The sequence below is a fragment of the Cupressus sempervirens genome, chromosome 3, assembly GCF_028749045.1.
Source record: "Cupressus sempervirens isolate cs-2001-9-10 chromosome 3, ASM2874904v1, whole genome shotgun sequence".
Lineage (NCBI taxonomy): Eukaryota > Viridiplantae > Streptophyta > Pinopsida > Cupressales > Cupressaceae > Cupressus > Cupressus sempervirens.
This window is the reverse complement of record NC_143120.1, coordinates 254,715,761-254,721,151: the sequence shown is the minus strand read 5'-3', so window position 1 is coordinate 254,721,151 and position 5,391 is coordinate 254,715,761.

The window sequence follows — 5,391 nt, the reverse complement described above, 5'->3', positions numbered from 1 at the left end:
CTACAACAACTATTTAGACTTGTATTCAACAATTATTATGCAAAATATCAAAATTTGACAGAAGAAACCTGGAATTAGTGGCCGTAGTATTTTGCAGATGTAATCGGCCAGCCCTCCAAACTTCTAATCAGCTAAAAAAATAAGTAAACTTGATACCAACACTGTTCATGCCGTACTGTAGCAAAATACTGTTCATGCGGCACCATAGCAATAACTAACTTCAGATCTGCACCTCAAACCCTTGTAAATTTCTTTATGCAAACGCCCCAAATGAAACCCAGTGTGTTTCCTGAAGTGAAAACACCCTTGATCCTCCTGACTATGTCTTCCAACAGCGAAGAGAATGCTAGCAAAGAGGGATTCCATCCTCCAAGCTCGATAATCAGATATCCAACAACATAACATTAATCTTCATCCAAGCATACAAAAAAAAAGCTCTTCCATTTCTTTTATAGTGTTCTCACAAGAGCTCAATCCTTCGTTTTCTCAATGTGGGATAAAACATAACTCCCTTTATGTACCTTATGTCTCCAATGTGTTATAAAAAAAAAGGGAACTCTTTTAATTTAAATATTTCCCACAAACTATAGTCTATGCATTGATAAAGTTAAATATTTAAATTTAACTTTATAAAATGGCTTTATCAATGCATAAAAAATCTTATCAATGATAAATAAGTCTTCTTGTCAATTTTAAACAATTACCATCGACATACCACTGTGACTGAATGTTTGGCCATGTCCAAGATGACTTACTATAAATAGTAAGTATGCCCAAAGTTGCCTCAGAACCCCTTAGAAAGACCTGCAACTGAAACTGTCTAGGCCAAATGGCCTCTAAGCCCCTTTAATGTCCTAGTTAGCCTATGGGACTGTGGGGAAATAGGCTAACAACAACATCATGCTATGAATGCTAGAAAGGGGACATTACAATATAGTTACAATGTTCACCGAGTGAAGAAAAAAAGAAAAGATTAATTTGAGGCTAACTTTTGGTGAAAATTCAGAATGTTTGAGAAGATCAAAGGATAAAGTCAAGTTAGTTACAAGATCTATGGCTAGAGAAATGTAATGAAGATCTGGCTAAGGATATCTAAGAAAGATGAAGATGAACACAAAGTTCGAGGAAGTTTTATTTTATGAGAAACTAAACTCATTAAATTTGAGATCTATGATCATATCTAAGCGATAAAATATGAAGGATCTAGAAAGGAAAAGTTCACTATATAAGGAGATGACTAAGACTATTTTTGGTTGCTAATATTGTTCATAATTTACTAATAAGAGTAAACTTGATCAAGTTGAATAACAAGGTGAAATGAGCATAACAGAAGTGAAAAGATCAAGTGGACAAAGTGTAAAGTGATAGTGAAAGTGTGTGAATCATCTAGTAAGAGATCAGAAGGAAGAAACCAAGCAAAGAAGAAATTTGAACAAGAAAGGTAGTGCTAAACCTAGCAAATTATTTTACTATTACTTTTAAACCATTGTAGTAGATAAATAAATCTCTTAACTGAGCAAACCTAACAAGTCTTTGAAATCCTATTATGGTAACATTGATTAGTGATGTTTGTAAGTCCTCTAGAGCACGCCACTCTTTAGTAATGACAAGGTGTAATAAGGTCTACATGGTCTTTGGTTAAAGTCCTATAACAAGGCCACACTAAAAATGTGTATGTAAGCCTTTAACAAGGTTGGCTCCTAGAAGAGCTCACTTTAGAAGAGTGAATTTTTGGGTTGTTGGTTTCTAGATAGTTTTTCCCTTTATAGGTTTTTCATGTTAAACATATGTATCAAAAGTTTGAATTCTTGTGTGCTAAAAAGTTGATTTTTATGTTATTTGTTTATTGTTGCAACTCAATATAACATAAGAAATATTTCTAATACTCAATAAAGTAAAGAATAGTAAGATGATAGTTTGAAGCAAGGTTGATATAATGTTAAAAGTTGAAATCTAATGATGTTAAATGGATTGTGGAAATCTAATGATGTTAAAAGTTGATATAAGTTTGATTTGAGAAGTTGAATGTGGTTACCAAGTTATTGTTGGGAAATTTTATGAAGTTTGAATTGCTACTAAGTTGGTTTAAAGGTTTGTAGGATAATTGGATATAACTAATTCACACCACCTCTCAGATATCTAACAATTAGTATCAGAGCACTAAACTTGTGCTAGAAAAATATATGATAAAGAACTACTCACCTAAAAAAACCATTAAAGATAAAAGCATTGGAGTCATGATAAGAAGTAAGTTGAAAGACAATACATGTTTAATTGCTTATTTTGAACCAAGAACTATGAAGGTTTCACTTGACAATGAGGACTGAATTAATGCTATAAATGAAGAGATTGGTAAAATTGAGAAAAACAACACATCAAAACTAGTATTAGGACCGACTGATAAGAACGTGATTGGAACAAAGTGGATTTTCAAAAACAAACTAAATGAAAATGGTGAAGTTGTGAGGATCAAGGCTAGATTAGTTTGCAAAGGTTATGTTGAAAACAATTCATTAATTGTATATTTTCATTGATGTTTACACAAATGTTAATATTAACTGAGTAATGTAGAGTTTTCAATATGAACCTTGTATATCTTAGTATTAACTGAGCAGTTGGGTAAAGACAGACTATCTAGTATTAACTAAGTAGTTGGCTAATATAGGGATTCATGCTTGTAGTATTGACCAAGTGGTCAGGGATTGAAAGGCTTGTAGTATTGACTAAGTGGTTAAGCATCAAAGGAGTCACAATGTCAAATGAGTCTTTAGCCCTAGTGTTGACTAAGTGACAACATAATGCAAGTGTCTATATTTAATTGAGTAAGGCTAACTATTTGGATGATTATTGATGTTTTGAAAGGGTATTCAATTTGACTTATCCTATCTTATGATATAAAAGGAAGCTCAAGTTGTGAGTTGAAGAGAGAAGATGTGGGAATAAGAAATAAGATGGATATGTGAGTGAAGGAGAAGGTAGAGTAGGAAAATGTGAAAGATAATTTGCAAAGAATATCTAATCAAGATGGATCTAGAGGTCATGCTAGAATAGATATCTCAATCTACAAAAAACAATTTTCTTCATTGATCAAGTCAAAATTATTGTTTCTTTCTAACCATTGATGTAGTAAAGTAATCTCTTAATAGAGTTGACTTAACAATCATTTCTTAAAACCTCTAATAAGATGACATTTCAAGATTGAAGTGTTTGAATACCTCTAACAAGGCCACTCCTAACAGGGTGATCTAAATCATTTAATAGGATCATACTTAAAAATATGTTTTGTAACCTTTAATAATAGGGTTGGCTCCTAACAAGACTCACTTCAGAAGACTGAGAATTATTATGACTAGTTGCAAGGTGGTTTTTCCCAAATTGGGTTTCCACGTTAAATCTTGGTGTCATCTGTGTTCATGCTATTTTATTATGCTTTATATTTGTGCAACTAAGTTACTAAAGGATAATTAGTTTAATAAATCGTAAAGATTACTTTGTTAATTGAGTGATAGTAAAATTCTAATGTTAACTGAGCTAGTTAGTAATGCATGATCAATGGAAGTTTGTTTTGACATCTAAGGGACAAGGATTTTTTTTGTGATAACTAATTCACCCCTCACCTCTTAGTTACTCTCTTACATTCCCAACAATTGTTATTAGGTCATTTGGTGCTTGCAAGAAAAGGTTTTAAGGACCTAAGCTAAAGACCAAGCTAAAGATCAAGATGTCTTAGATCCCTAAGCTTAACAGAGAGAAATTTTCAACATGAAAGGACTTGATGAAGCTACATCTATCAAGCATCAATGATGTTGGTGTGTTCTACTTGGAAAATAAATATGTGCCACCACCCAAACCTATGACTGTGGAGAAAATGAAAGAGGTAAAGGAACAAAATATAATGATGATTGATATAGCTTCATCTTTGAACTATTCTACATTTGATGAAGTCAAAGATTATCCTACTGCATTTGACATGTGGGCTAAGTTGTAGAAAGTCTATGGAGGTGATAAAAATATGTAAAGACCCAAGGTAGAAATTTTAAGAGGTAATTTTGAATGATTGAAAATGAAAGAAGGTGAGTACATTTCCCAATACAATGAAAGGATCAAAGAAAGTATAAGTATAAACAAAGTTGCAGGAGGTAAAATTGATGATGAAATAGTAATCAACATGGTACTAAGAACTCTTCTTCCTATTTATGCAATTAGAGTTTCAGCTATTCAAGAGATGAGATGCAATCTAGCAAATGATTTAACCTTAGATGCTCTTGTGGGAAGATTAACTACTTTTGAGTTGGATAACTTTGATAACTATGCTCCTACTTCTAGCAATCTTGAATCTACATTTAAAGTCAAACTAACCCTTGGTAGAAAAGGAGGGAACTCAAAAAGAAAACAAGGTGATAGTGAAGAAGAAGAAGAATCAGATGAAGATCTTGAAGTCATTGAAGCTCTTCTAGCAAAAAAAGTAGCAAAAGGGAAAGGAAAATTCATAAGTAAAATTCCACTGATTTGGTTCTCATGTGAAGAAGTTAGTCAAATTGCTACAAGATGTCCAAGCTATTGACATTAAGGTCAATTTTTCTATCAGTGACTCAACAGTTAGTCAAATGGTTACATTGCTACTAAGCTCTACAATTTCTACCTAGCTTATCATTCAATTTGTAGTGTTAACCAAGTGATTCAGTTGTTCCTGAGCCAAGTAGTTAGAATGCAGTGTTTTCCAAGCGCCTGAGTTAGTTTGCAGTGTTTGTCAAGCTACACTGTGTTTATTGAGCTTCATAGTCAATGTACAATACAAATCGAGCATAGCAAAGCCTATCGAGCTAATTAGTGAAAGTGAAGAAGATCATAGTATTAACCAAGCTATGGTATGTCAACCAAGTTCTATTGCATCTATTCAGCTCACAGTGTTAACAATGTCAATATAGTTTGACCAAGTCATGCAATGTCAACCAAGTGATTCAATAGCTACTAAGTTTCTGAATGTTCACCAAGTCACATGGTGTACACCAAGTTTGAGCTACTTAGAAGTGATTAGTATCGACTAAGCTTCAAGTTCAATCGAGTGCTAAAGATTGTCAAGTGTTGACAATATTTGTTGTGTATCAGAACATCACTAAGTTTGTCTTCAAAACTTGAGTTATAATAGTTGGGCCAACTTTATGAATTATGATGAAATTGGTATTGTATCTGACTCCATAAAGTTGTGATTTGGATTAGTATATATGCAATGCATTATATCATATCCAAATAAGCATGTGAAGAATAATATGATGAGTAGGAGTGTGAAATGAAGAAGGCTACAAGTAGTATAAGGGACAACAAGAGATTTATCTATCATAATCAAGTGATGATTGTAATTCAAGGAATCTCACTTAGCAAGTCAGAGTT